We start from the raw sequence: 14,110 nt of genomic DNA on the forward strand, positions 1-14,110 counted from the left end.
TTTCTTTTTTAATATATTTTTTATTTTTATTTTGTATTTTTGAGACAGAGTTGCACTTTGTTGCCCAGGCTAGAGTGCAGTGGTGTGATCTTGGCTCACTGCAAGCTCTGCCTCCCGGGTTCACACCATTCTCCTGCCTCAGCCTCCCGAGTAGCTGGGACTATAGGCGCCTGCCATCACGCCCGGCTAATTTTTTATATTTTTTAGTAGAGACAGGGTTTCACCATAGCCAGGATGGTCTTGATCTCCTGACCTTGTGATCCACCCGCCTCAGCCTCCCAAAGTGCTGGGATTATAGGCGTGAGCCACTGGGCCTGGCCAACCTGTTGGCTTTTCAAGACAGTTGGTCCTTGGATCCTGCATCTATGAATGTGGGAATTGCAAATATGTATACTTCTTTATGGAAGGGAAGAATTCAGATTTTTCCAAATATATATTCATGTCTATTTTAGCTGCATATGTTTTCTGTATTAATTGGGTGATGTTAGCTGCTGTAGCAGATTAACACCACATCTCAGTGGATTAACATGAACAAACATATTTCCTTAGTTTCCTGGTCCATACTGGTTGGGAAGTGTTCAGTATGGCTACTCAGAGCCCAGGTGCCTCCATCCTGTGGCTCTGCCCTCTGCTCTGTCCCCAGAGTTCTTTTCATTCAGCAGATGGGTCAGGGAGAGCGATTGTGTGGAAGACATACATGTTTCTTGGTCACTTTGACCCACAGGAGACAAGAGCACAGCATCATTTCCTTGGTAAGAACTAGTCCTGCCTAGAACTGGGGCTGGGCAGCCCCTTCTCACAACGACTGTGCGCCGCGGAAGGGATCACTTGTCTTTGACGGTCAGCTGATCCTTTCTACCACGGGTAGAATGACTCAAATCAACGATTCCGGAAAAATGTCATATTTAATGTCCTCAGAGTCACTTTCCAACTCCAGCAGTGAAAATGGCAAGAAAGAGAGGTCGTTTGGAGTCCACTCAGAGAGAAGGTCGAGCTTCAGATCAGGCATCCTGGAGCTTCCTATCTGCATTTGCACAAGCAATCTATCTCTAAACCCGGTGTCTCCTCAGCAGGTTGGTCAGAGGGCAGGCAGAAGCATATCTGTCTGTCAACATTCTTTTTTTCTTTAGATGGAGTCTCACTCTGTTGCTCAGGCTGGAGTGCAATGGCGCAATCTCGGCTCACTGTAACCTCCACCTCCTGGATTCAAGCAATTCTTCTGCCTCAGCCTCCCAAGTAGCTGGGACTACAGGCATGTGCCACCAGGCCTGGCTAATTTTTGTATTTTTAGTAGAGACGGAGTTTCACCATGTTGGCCAGGATGGTCTCAGTCTCCTGACCTCATGATCCACCTGCCTCGGCCTCCCAAAGTGCTGGCATTACAGGTGTGAGCCACCATGCTTAGCCCCATCTGTACCATTGATGAGGATTTATTTCCCAATCAGCAACCCTGGACAACCAAATAGTCCAAAAAACTACACGTAGGAATGACTCCCAGGGGGTTCTTTTTCTTTTTTTGGCGGGGGTGGGGGGGCAAGATGGTATCTTAAGAGTAGGAAAAAACTGACCAAGTTCTTATGAGAGAGAAATAACTTCTTCCAGCATGCCGCTGTCAGTAACCATAGATAAGTCACCAGAAATAAGATCTAGGTCTTACAAACATGTCTGCTACATGGGACAAGCCCGGAGCCAAATCACATCTCACTATCCGGAGCGTGGTTGACAGATGTGCCAGTTTCCCTTAGACATACAGCAGATTCCTTGCTGCAGTGTAATTGGAGTTTTTTAAAAAAACTTTTTAACAGAAGATTCCATAGAAGAGGAACAGATGAGTGAGCGGTTGGGATCAGCGTTGAACCTCATAACTTTCTCTTTAGTGTCTGACTTGCATCTGTTCAAGTAGGTCTGTTTTATTAATGCTTACTGGCCTAAAGCTACAGCCATAATATTAAAGATGCGATGTTAGCACAGCACTGACATATAGATTGTTTTCCATAAGAAATAAATTAATGCTTGCATAGGATATTGAAGCCCTGACTTTCCTCCAACTTTCTGGCCTCCATGTTCAGAGGCTGGATTAAAGATAAAGATTACAAAGGGTTCCCTAAGGGGGTTACCATTAAGAATAGGGTAGAGATCAGCGAAAGCTGGGCTAGGGGACTAAGGCTGAGATATCAGCTCACCTCAATGTGAGACCCGACTTCCTCCCCATTGCTCAATCCTCAAGCATCAGGTAATCCATATGGACTAGCAGGTACTTGGTAAAGAAGGAAACAAAATGATCCCTTAACTCATAAACATCCAAACAGCTTTGTCAGGCAGGTGGCAGAATTTCATTTATCACAAATGCTGGGGTCCTTTTTTCACTAAGAATAAGAGAGTGTAGCCACCTCCAGTTTGATCCAGGCCAATATTCATGCTCAAAATATTGAAGGGTGGAGCATTTAAATTCAGTTTCTAGTCAGCTGCCATCTTGGATACCAGGGACTCTGAAGCCCCAGCCCAGGAGGCCACTCCAAGCAGATGAGAACAAAGAGAGTCTCAACCACAAGGGAAGGCTGGGGTTGAGTGGGAAGATCACATCCCAGTAACCTGGTCTGTGCTTCAGGGCACGACTCCAGACCCAAAAATAGAGAGGGCCTTAGAAACCAGAGGCTGGGTGGAAGGAAAGCTGTGCCGACAGAGTGCACTCAGAATCAGTAGCCAGGGGACTGGAGGTGATGCCGCTGCGGACTCCTCGATGCTAGGTGCTCCCGATAAAAGAAGACTGACTCCTCAGGAACTCCCTCTCCTGCGGGAAAAAGTTCCTCTTGGGAATGGTGGCTGCCATGGGTTCCAGGTCAGAGGGAGATTGTCTGTGGCTGACCAGCCTGATTAGGGCTTTGTTCCTGAGCTGGGCTTGGCAAAGTTCTTCTGCAAAGAGTGGTAAATATTTATATATATATATGTTTAAGTAGAGACAGAGTTTTGCTCTCTCGCCCAGGTTGGAGTGCAGTGGTGCGATCTTAGCTCACTGCAGCCTTTGCCTCCCAGGTTCAAATGATTCTCCTGCCTCAGCCTCCCTAGTAGCTGGGATTACAGGTGCACAACATCATGCCCTACTAATTTTTTGTATTTTTAGTAGAAACGGGGTTTCACCATATTGGCCAGGCTGGTCTCTAACTCCTGGCCTCAAGTAATCTGCGTGCCTCAGCCTTCCAAAGTGCTGAGATTACAGGCGTGAGCCACCATGCCTGGCCAAGAGTAGTAAATATATTAATCTTTGCACGTCATAGGCTCTATCTTGCTATCATTCAACTCTGCCCTTGTAGCACAGAAGCAGCCACAGACAATATGTAAAAAACGGGCATGGCTGCATTTCCCACGCCAACAAAACAAAAGCTTTATTTACAAAAACAGGCAATGGGCCAGATTTGTCTTGCAGAATGTAGTTGACTGACACCTGTTCTGGAGAAAAATACTCTTTTCTCCACAAGGCCATCCCTCCTATCCATCAGGCCTCTTGTTTACAGCCCAATGTGGGTGCTCCTCGATACTTCCATTTTCCTCCTTTCTCCTTTGCTTTTCTTTCTCTGCTTCTTTTTTGTTTCTCTCTTCTATATCTTCAAACTCTTTCTGTTTTTCTTGTAAAGCACTTGCCCACCACATTGTAATGTAATCATCTGCACTACAGATCTGTCCTCTACTGGACTTCCTTGAAGCTCTGTTTCTGAGAGTTTGTAGTTTTTCCACAATGCCTTATAGGCAGTAGGTGCTCAGTCAATGTTAGCTCATAAGCCTGCTCAACTGGGATATTTTACTCCTTTTCCTGAATGCCTGGTCTTCCCCTCATAACCTCCACAGCAGCTGTGTTTCAGGAGTAGCTCCTCCTCTCTCTTTGGAGCTCTCAGTATTGGAGGAACAGCCACTTGGATGGGATTCTCTGAGTCTAAGAACCCTCAGCAGCTGGTCCCTGCCTGAAGAGAGAGCTGCTGTTCCAGTTCACAGTACACTTGGTTGTGACAGGAGAAGAAAGGAGCCCTGGCAGGAGCATGAGTCAGACCAAGAGGGTGCAAGAGCCTTTCCATGAAGGTCCCAGAAGGCAGAAAGCCTTTCACAGGGCTGGGATCAGAGGTGTTCCACCCAAGAGGACGTCTGGCAGGTGGCAGCTTCCTTTCTATACTCTTGCCCCAGTCATCCTCTCTTTGGCCCTCATCTGTTCCAAGGGAAGGACTCCTTCCTCCTGTTTTGCAAAATGACTGATTTTCATTTATGCCAATCTAGTTGATATACCCGGGTCAATGCAGGGCTACGGTGAGTTGTCTGACTTCACAAGCCCCTAGGGGACAGCAGCTCCTCTGATGGTTATGAAGAGCCATTCAGATGTTAGGCCTCCCAATGTGGTCTTTTTCTGGGAAAAAACTTACCTGTTGAGTGTACATCTTAGAGGCCTGCTGTAATTTTGTCTCCAGAAATGGTGTCATCTGGGGCTTGGCCTGAGTCCATGTTGCTCTTGGTCTCCTTCAGTGAGACATTTCCCCTCCCACTCCTCCTTGGCCTCTTGCTAGTTTCACAGATGCACCAACGCATCCATTTTTAATCTGACCAACTCAATTACAGATGTTATAGATTGTAATTACCCAAGGAACTCCCAAAAACTAATTATGTAACATGCAATCCCCAAAATAAATTACTTTCCTTTGGCTTGATGTTCCAGAAAGCTGTTTTCTGCTCACACTTGTAATCCCAGAACTTTGGGAGGCCGAGGTGGGTGGATCACCTGAGGTCGGGAGTTTGAGACCAGCCTGACCAACATGGAGAAACCCCGTCTCCACTAAAAATACAAATTAGCCAGGCATGGTGGCACATACCTGTAATCCCAGCTACTCAGGAGGCCAAGGCAGGAGAATCACTTGAACCCAGGAGGCAGAGGTTGCAGTGAGCTGAGATCACTCCATTATACTCCAACCTGGGCAACAAGAGCGAAACTCCATCACAAACAAACAAACAAACAAACCGTGTTTTCTGAGGAGGCAGAGAAAGAGTGTTGCTCATCCCTGTTAGGGATGCTTATGAAGCAGCTCTTTATTTAGCTCCGTTGTGTGTTTGTGGGTGTTTGTCAGAGGTGGCCACAGGCTCCATGCCAGGGCTCTGTGCAGTAGTCACATCATCTTTTGCCACGATGGGGGATGTTGCCACACTACCCATGGAACCAACCCATGTCTTGTCGTTCCACCACCAAGAGAAACTTCAGTTTCCTTGGGCAAAATCTGGGAGGCCAGGTAATGGAAAGCAAACATCAGATGCAGGAGATGCTTAAAAAAGAAAGAGAATTAACGTGTTAACCTTGGCCTGAGACTAGTGGAGTCGTGTTAAGTGATGGATCACTAGAGCGTTCCTCAGCAACAGTGCCTGTCAGAGAAGGAACCCAGAGCCGACATTTACATTTTTCTTTCCTTGTTTTTTGTTTACTATCAACAGACAATGGAATCTCAGAGTTTGCTGAATCTAAGCTTTGGGTACCAATAAAGGCTTTCCTTGACCTAAATGCATTTGAAAAGCACACTTTAAGACTATGTCAGTGATAAAGTAAGAAATTAGCTCATTCACGGGACTCATAACCTCAGAGTTGCAGACCCTTCACCGGGAGCTGCCATTCATGTGAAATACTGTTCATAACTGTTAATAAAATCACCAGGACAAAAGGGGAAACAGGGAGCAAACCTGTAAACATCCTCAGGCGTGGAGCAGGGATGGAGAAGCTTAGCAACAATTGTTTATGTCAGGAGGGCCAAGGAAGGCTGACAAAAAAAAAAAAAAAAAACGTTCTTTGAGTTTGTATTAGTCAGGGTACTCTAGAGGGGCAGAATTAATGAAATATATATATATGTACATATATATATGGGAGTTTATTAAGTATTAACTCACACGATCACAAGGTCACACAATAGGCTGTCTGTAGGCTGAGGAGCAAGGGGAGCCAGTCCGAGTTCCAAAACTGAAAAACTTGGAGTCTGATGTTTGAGGGCAGGAAGCATGCAGCATGGGAGAAAGATGTAGGCTGAGAGGCTAGGCCCATCTAACCTTTTCATATTTTTCTGCCTGCTTTATATTTGCTAGCAGCTGATTAGATGGTGCCCCTCCAGATTAAGGGTGGATCTGCCTTCCCAGCCCGCTGACTCAAATGTTAATCTCCTTTGGCAACACCCTCACAAGCACACCCAGGATCAATACTTTGCATCCTTCAATCCAATCAAGTTGACAGTCAGTATTAACTCTCACAGAGTCTCAATAGTAGTGAGAAGGTTCCCAGTGAGAAGGAGTGAGCTTGGGGGTGGTCCTGGGTGTCTAGGTATGCGCAGGTGTGGTATGTGTATGTGGCAGTGACTGTGTGTGCATACACATGTGCACAGGCATTTGTGCACGTGCAGATATGAATTGTGTGCATGTGTTTATGCATATGTGTGGATGTGAGTGTGTACATGTGTGCATATCTGCATTTGCATATGCATTGCTGGGTATGGGTTTGTGTGCATATGTTTGTGGGTGTACATGCGTGTATGTGCCTCTGTGTGTGTGCATGTGTGTGTGTGTGTGTAGGGACATCAAAACACACTAGATAAGATAAGAGCCCTTTACTCTTCTCCTGCAGCTTTGGCCTTTACTTCCCTGTTACAACCTCCGTGGTTCTTACTGTAGATTCCCATTGAACAGACTGCCTCCTCTCCTAGAAGGGCTGGGGAAGGGAAAGGCAATGTGTTCTTCAGCTGCACACCCAGCCCTGAGCCTGCCTCCTGGTAAGTGCTAGCTCAGTATCTGCAGAGTGGTGGAACTGCACCCCACACTGATGGGAGGGGGGACAGTGTGCATGGCAGGCAGTTCTCATCTCACCTCCTTCCTCACCAGGCATGCTAAGTTCCATTTTGCAACATGGGGAGTCTAGGTTTTGTTACTTGTTTTTTGAGCATTGGTTTTCTTTTTTTAGTTTTTTTGAGATAGAGTCTCACTCTGTCGCCAAGCTGGAGTGCAGTGGCACAATCTCAGCTGACTGCAACCTCCAACTCCCTGGTTCAGGCGATTCTCCTGCCTCAGCCTCCTGAGTAGCTGGGATTACAGGCACACGCCACCACACCGAGCTAATTTTTATATTTTTAGTAGAGACGGGGTTTCACCATGTTGGCCAGGATGGTCTCCATCTCCTGACCTAGTAATCCGCCCTCCTCGGCCTCCCAAAGTGCTAGGATTACAGGTGTGAGCCACCTTGCCCAGCCGAGCATTTGTTTTTAAAACAGAAATGCATTTTTTTGAATGAGCATGAACCCAATTCTGGCATATAGAATAAAGTGTATAGAAGTGTAAAGAAACTCTTCCTTTTTCAAAATTCTTGACACTGGAAGAAGTTGAACCTCATGGAATGCTCTCAGTGTCTTTTATTGCAAACCACAGCGTCTTCCTGGTGATTCTCATGTTCTTGCCTCTCACGTCCACTTGGTAATCTGTCATTTTAGTTTGGAAATGATTCAGGAACCTACTCAACCATTCCTTGTAAACGCTGCTGTTACGAAAACTCCTTGCCTGTAGCACCACAAAAGTTCTAACTTCGTTTCTTTTTCCATTTCGCCTTCATTCTGCACAGTTTGCCGAGGCTACTGTATTAGTCCATCTTGCACTGCTATGAAGAAATACCTTTATGTGGCCAGAGCAGGAGGAAGGCGGGGGGCATGCTACACACTTTTAAATAAATAGATCTCATGAGAACTCACTCACTATGCAGCACCAAAGGGGGATAGTGCTAAACCATGAGAAACTGCCCCCATGAATCAGTCACCTCCCACCAGCCCCCACCTGTAACACTGGGGATTATAACTGAACATGCGATTTGGTGGGGACACAAATGCAAACCATATCAGTTACCTTTCAATAAGAAGATCTAGTTGTATTAAATGGGAAACTATGAAATTGCCAATATCCAACCTCTCTTGACCTACAAAAATTTGCGGTCTAACACAGGTCACCATGACACTGCTACCTAGCACTTGAGTCTGTGTTGGCCTCTCATGACAATGGTTTTTTGAGAAGAACTTGCTGTACTTTGTTTCCTAATCGCTTCCTTAGAATTAAATAAGTGGGGTGGTATCCAGAATCTCATATCCCATCGATGTCATTTGCTGGGTAACCAACAGCAAACATCAGATATTTACCTCTGACATGCAATGTTCAAATCAAATAGTAAGATGTCTCTATGTAAACATTTTATGCCTCTTTGTAATATCAATTGAATTCTATCCTTTCTGAAGTCACTACACCATTTCTCCCAGTAAAAAATTGTCTACAAAATCTTAGAGTTGGTTCTGACACTACTAATTTTGAGTTGAGTGACCCTAGACAAATTGCCCACCTTTTTAAGCTTCACTTTTCTCATATAAAAATAAGGTGTGTTAATAATAGTTAACTCATCGGGCTATTCTGAAAATTAAAATAAAAGTGCATATAACATGGTAAATAGGGTGACTCACACCTACTAAGTGCTCCATGGAGTACACTGTACATTTTAAAATAACTCAAAGAGTGAGATTGGGTCGTTTGTAACACAAAGGATAAATGCCTAAGGGGATGGATACCCCATTCTCCATCATATGTTTATTTTGCATTGCATGCCTGTATCAAAATATCTCCTGTACCCCATAAAAATACGTACCTACTATGTTCCCATAAAAATTTTTTAAAAGAAAAAAAGTATTAAAATTTGTTTTTATTTATTTATTTATTTATTTATTTATTTAGAGACAGTGTCTAGCTCTGTCCCTCAGGCTGGAGTGCTGTGGCCCAATCTTGGCTCACTGCAGCCTTTGCCTCCCAGGCTCAAGTGATCTTCCCACCTCAGGCTCCCAAGTAGCTGGGACTACAGCCGTGCTGCCATGCCTGGCTAATTTTTGTATTTTTTGTACAGACAGGGTTTCACTATGTTGCCCATGGTGGTCTTGGCCTCCCAAAATGTTGGAATTACAGGTGTGGGTCACCATGCCTGTCCTTTTTTTTTTTTTTTAAATTGAGATGGAGTCTTTCTCTGCTGCCCAGGCTGGAGTGCAGTGGCATGATCTTGGCTCACTGCAAGCTCTGCCTCTGGGTTCACCCCACTCTCGTGCCTCAGCCTTCCAAGTGGCTGGGACTACAGGCACCCACCACCATGCCCGGCTAATTTTTTGTATTTTTAGTAGAGATGGGGTTTCACCATGTTAGCCAGGATGGTCTCGATCTCCTGACCTCGTGATCTGCCCACCTTGACCTCCCAAAGTGCTGGGATTACAGGCATGAGCCACTGTGCCCGGCCCATGCCTAGCCTATTTTTATAGAGACAGAGTCTCGCCATGTTGCTCAGGCTGGTCTCAAACTCCTGGACTCAAGTGATCCTCCCACCTTGGCCTCCCAAACTGCTGTCATTACAGGTGTGAGCCACTGCACCTGGCCTAGTTTTATAGAGACGGGAGTCTTGCCATGTTGCCCAGGCTGGTCTTGAACTCCTGGCTTCAAGCAATCTTCCTGCTTTGGTCTCCCAAAGTGCTAGGATTACAGGCCTAAGTGACTGCCTCCCTTGCCTGGAACCCCATGCCTCTTTCCTCAGCCTCAAATCTCACATCCTCTTCTCACCATTTAAACTGTAGGCCACAGACTGGAGGAAAAGCAGAGGGAGCCAACCACCATCTGCTGAGTGTGCTACATGCCTAATGTTTCCACCTATTATCTCATTTAATCCTCAAACCCTCTGCAAGGAAAAAGCTCACTTCCTTTTTAAGTGAAAGAAACCAAGACTTAGAGATGCAAGGTAGTTCAATGGTGAGCAGTGGAGCCGAGGTTGGAATTCAGGTTGAATCTAAGGAGGCTCTTATAATACTGTCTCTTTCCTTATGACTGGGGAGCTCCACGCCTCTAGCTGGGATGATGATGTTCAGACCTGGGAGGAATCCAGGGCTACCCACCTCTAAAATTCGGAGGGCAAGAAGCAAGAAACAGTCACAGCACTGCCCTGGACGCTGCTGGGGTCACCTGTCCCCCAGGCTGGAGCTGCCTCTGGCCTCGCACCTCCCTTCCCCAGAGACTGGTGCCCGCCTCCTAGCCCTTATTGGATGGGGCGGGGGTTACTATCTGCTTCGGCTTGGCCAGCTGCTCCTAGAACTGGCGATTCTGGGAGAGCGCACGGCTGATGGTGGTGTGGTTGTTCTGCACAGAGGACCTGCGCGCCTCTCCCTGCTCCTCCCAGAGCTCTGCTTTCCGCTCCTGCGGCCTCTACTGCTCCTGGTTCAGGCGACTCAAGCCCTCATTGGCTTCCACCTGGGCTTGGAGCTGTCCTGCCAGACTCTCCAGCTCCTTTCACAGGTGCTTGACCTCAGCTTATAGCTGCTGCTCCACCTCTGAGGGTCCTGCTGGGGCCTCCAGGTGTAGGGGTTCAGCTGAGAAAGGAAGCAGACAATAAGGGCCTCTGGATTCTCAAAAAACCCTCCTCTTGGTGCACAGCTCCTCTCAGGCTCTGCAAACTTGGCCTCCCTGCTAATGACTCCTTGTACCCGATGGTAGCCAATCTTCCAAGCCCCTTTCAGATAGAGAGCACTGTGGGTGGCTGACAATCGGCACTCCTCCCTCTTTGTTGATGGGGACACTGAGGCTCATGGAGATGACAAGACTTGCCGTCTCCTGGCACAGACCTCTTTCCCTCTGCCTCAAAGTCCTTCCATGTACCCACCTCCCTGGGGCACTCTAAGTGACCCCCACAGCCCTCCGATGCCAGTCCTGCTTTGAGGTCACCCCAGCCCCAGCTCCCCCATCTGGTTCTTCAGTTTGGCCAAGCTTGTCTCCAGCTCCTGTACCTGATGCAGGTCATGCTTCTTCTCCTCCTTCAATGTGCAAACCTGCCCAAAGCACAGGGGGAAAGGGCCCTGGAGAAGAGGGGCTGCTAGCTGGGCAGGCTACCATCTCCGTCTCTGCCCCCACCTCCACAAAGCCCAGACCCATAACCACTTCTGGCTGTGTTCCTCCCATTGCATAGATGCTCAGAACGATCAAGCGACCTCTCTTAGGCGGGGACTGAAGGGTCAGGTCTCACCTGCCCTGATATCTCCTGCATCCTCTGCCACACACAGCATGCTCTCCATGGAGATACTCAGCGCACTGGTCTCTCCATTTGTAGATACTACAGCCACTCCATCAACTGCGAGAATTGACACGGAAGTTAGGAAGGGCTGTCACTGGTCCTCACCTACTCCTGGTCACCTGGCATCATCATCCTTCCACATCCCTCCTTCTGCAAAGCCTCACGGGCCCCAGGTATGCTTCTAGCTGTGCCCACTCTTCCATGGCCTGCTGTAACTGCTGGTTAGCCTCCAGGGCTTCGCAGCAGCTAGACAACTGGATGGTGAAGTGGGAGAAGTTTCGATCTGGGGAGCACAGGCCATTCCACATAGTGCCTTTAAATGGGCTAGGGCTAGGCTCAATGTACGACTCAGTCAATAAAGATCTCTGTCAAGTTGCTTTGCTTTAGAAAAAATTAAATAATTTTAAAGAGCTCTCAGGCCAGGCATGGTGGCTCATGTCTGTAATCCCAAAACTTTGGGAGGCTGAAGTGGGTGGATTCCTTGAGCTCAGGAGTTCCAGACCGGCCTGGGCAACATGGCGAAGCCTCGTCTCTACAAATACAAATTAGCCAGGTGCAGTGGCATGCACCTGTAGTCCCAGTTATTTGAGAGGCTGAGGCTTCAGCCTGGGAGGTGGAGGTTGCAGTGAGCCAAGATAGCACCACCACACTCCAGCCTGGATCACAGAGCGAGACCTCATCTCAAAAAAAAAAAAGAAAAAAGAAAAAAGAAAAAAGATGATCACAACTCTCTCTTATTACCACGGAATAGTGAAAGTGTTGACTTGAACCTCAGAAGGAAATACACAGACTCATGAGCTAGCCATATAAATGTAATCTATAAAATAATGGCTTTCATCCATGATGCTTTAAGAAAAAAAAAGTTAAGCCCTAACCTTGAGATTCTGATTCCCCAGGCCTATGACAGGGTCTCAGTTTGTAGATTTTTAGCAGTCTCTAGAGGATTCTATGGCAGAAGCAGAACAGGGACTCAAATTTTCCAGCTCTTGGCTGGAGACTCCCCATATCCAGCATGGTCCCTAGACCATGGCCCCAGCTGGATGGGGCTCCCACTGCCCTGGAGCTACAGCCTCTGGCCTGCTGAAGCATGAGGTCGGCAATCTCCAGTTTGTTTTTCAGCTCCTCCAAGTCACGCTGCACCCCTGCCTTGTGGGTCAGCGCAACTGGAAGCTGCTCTGCCTAAGCTGAGTTCTCCTGCTTCAGCTCCTTATTACTGTTGCTATGGCCAGAGGCAGCAGAGAAAGGAATGAACGAAGAATAGAAAGGATTGTTTTGGTGATCAACCCTCTACCCTCGCCCCACAACCACAGAACCGTGGCACTGGAAGAGACCCCAGGAATCAAATGTCATGAGTTGCCCGAATCTACAGCATGAGTGAGGGGCATGGATGGCATTAGAGCTTAGTGGTGCACGCATGCAGACCTGTACGACCACCTCACCATGCTCACCTGCACACCTCCCACCTCGCCCACGCCACCCATGCTAAGGGCCCCAGACCTCCCATTCCACCTTCCCCCATCCTAGGTGTTCTTGTCCACCTGCAGCCTGAGGGCATCTCTGTCTCTGCTTAACTGGTTGTTGTCCTGCAAATACAGAAAGGTGAAGTCAGGATACAGCAGGCAGAGGAGCAGCTGGCTGAGCAGGAACAACAGCTATAGTGACTATTCCAAAGTAACACTTCATCACTCTCAATCATGCCTGACATGTTTTCAAGGCATTTCCAAGCCCATGGTCTCATTTGTTTCTCAAATAACTCAGTAAGGGTGGAAGGGACAGGAAAAGAGATGGAATTTATAGCTGGCTAGCAGAGGCCCAGAGAGATCAGAGAATATTGCTATCGTTCTTACCGTTATGACTACCCCTGTTTGAACCTTTATTGAGTGCTTCACCAGGCATCATGCTAACAACCCCATTTAATCCTCACAACCACCATAGGAGACAGTTACTATTATCACCTCTATTGTGTAGATGAAAAACATGGGGTATTAGAGGTTAAGTGCTTGCCCAAGATCACTCAGACAGAGCTGGGATCTAAACATCCAGGTATATCTGATCGTCCATGCCCATGTTTTCACTGTGAGGCAGGAAAATAGGGTCTGGAGGCAGGGAACATAAGGCCAGTTCACACTTCAGCTATAACCGGAAATATCCTCTCCATAGGGCGTACGCGTAAATGACTTTGTAACTTTACTTCATCCTCTCCAGTTACATAGGGCGTACCTGAAGTAACCAATGGAATCCTCTAAGGGTTCATTAACCCCCCCAAAATTTTGTAACGGGGCCTTTGAGCCCCTGTGCTCGGGCGCGCTCCCACACTGTGGAGTGTGCTTTCATTTTCAATAAATCCCTTCATTCCTTCCTTGCTTTGTTTGTGCATTTTGTCCAATTCTTTGTTCAAGATGCCAAGAACCTGGATGTCCTCCACCTTTAACAGCTGGGGGTGGAAGACATCCAGTGTTCACTTTTTGAAGAGTACATTTGCATGGTCCAAAACTCAGAAAATACAGAAGGGAAATATCTCCCAGCCACCCTGTTCCTCTCTCCTGAGTTTTTTACGAATCCTTGCAGACATATTTTACGTGTATTATCATAGTACACACATACACACACACACAGACACACACACACACATGTGTTCCCACTCTCTACACAAATGGTAATATACTAAAGATACTCTTTTGTATCTTCATGGTACAAGTATCCTAACCCCAACCTAGGACTTGATCAATGCCACAGCCAGGTAAGGGCAGGGCAGGTATTTGGCCTCTAAGCTCCGTGTCCAGCGCTTGCTCCCCACAGTGTCCCCCAACCTACCCACAGCAGCCGACACAGCCCCAGGCTGCCTCTAATGACCACACACAAAAGCAGTGAGAAATGGCCCATGCTGCCTTCTGGGTGGGATATGCCTTCCTGCAGAAGGGACCTTTAGGCTCACTCCTCCATCTGGAAAGCCGGGCTGCCAGGGTATGGTTAGATGGTTGACTC

This window comes from Chlorocebus sabaeus, chromosome 29 (genome assembly GCF_047675955.1).
Source record: "Chlorocebus sabaeus isolate Y175 chromosome 29, mChlSab1.0.hap1, whole genome shotgun sequence".
In the NCBI taxonomy this organism is placed as follows: Eukaryota; Metazoa; Chordata; class Mammalia; order Primates; family Cercopithecidae; genus Chlorocebus; species Chlorocebus sabaeus.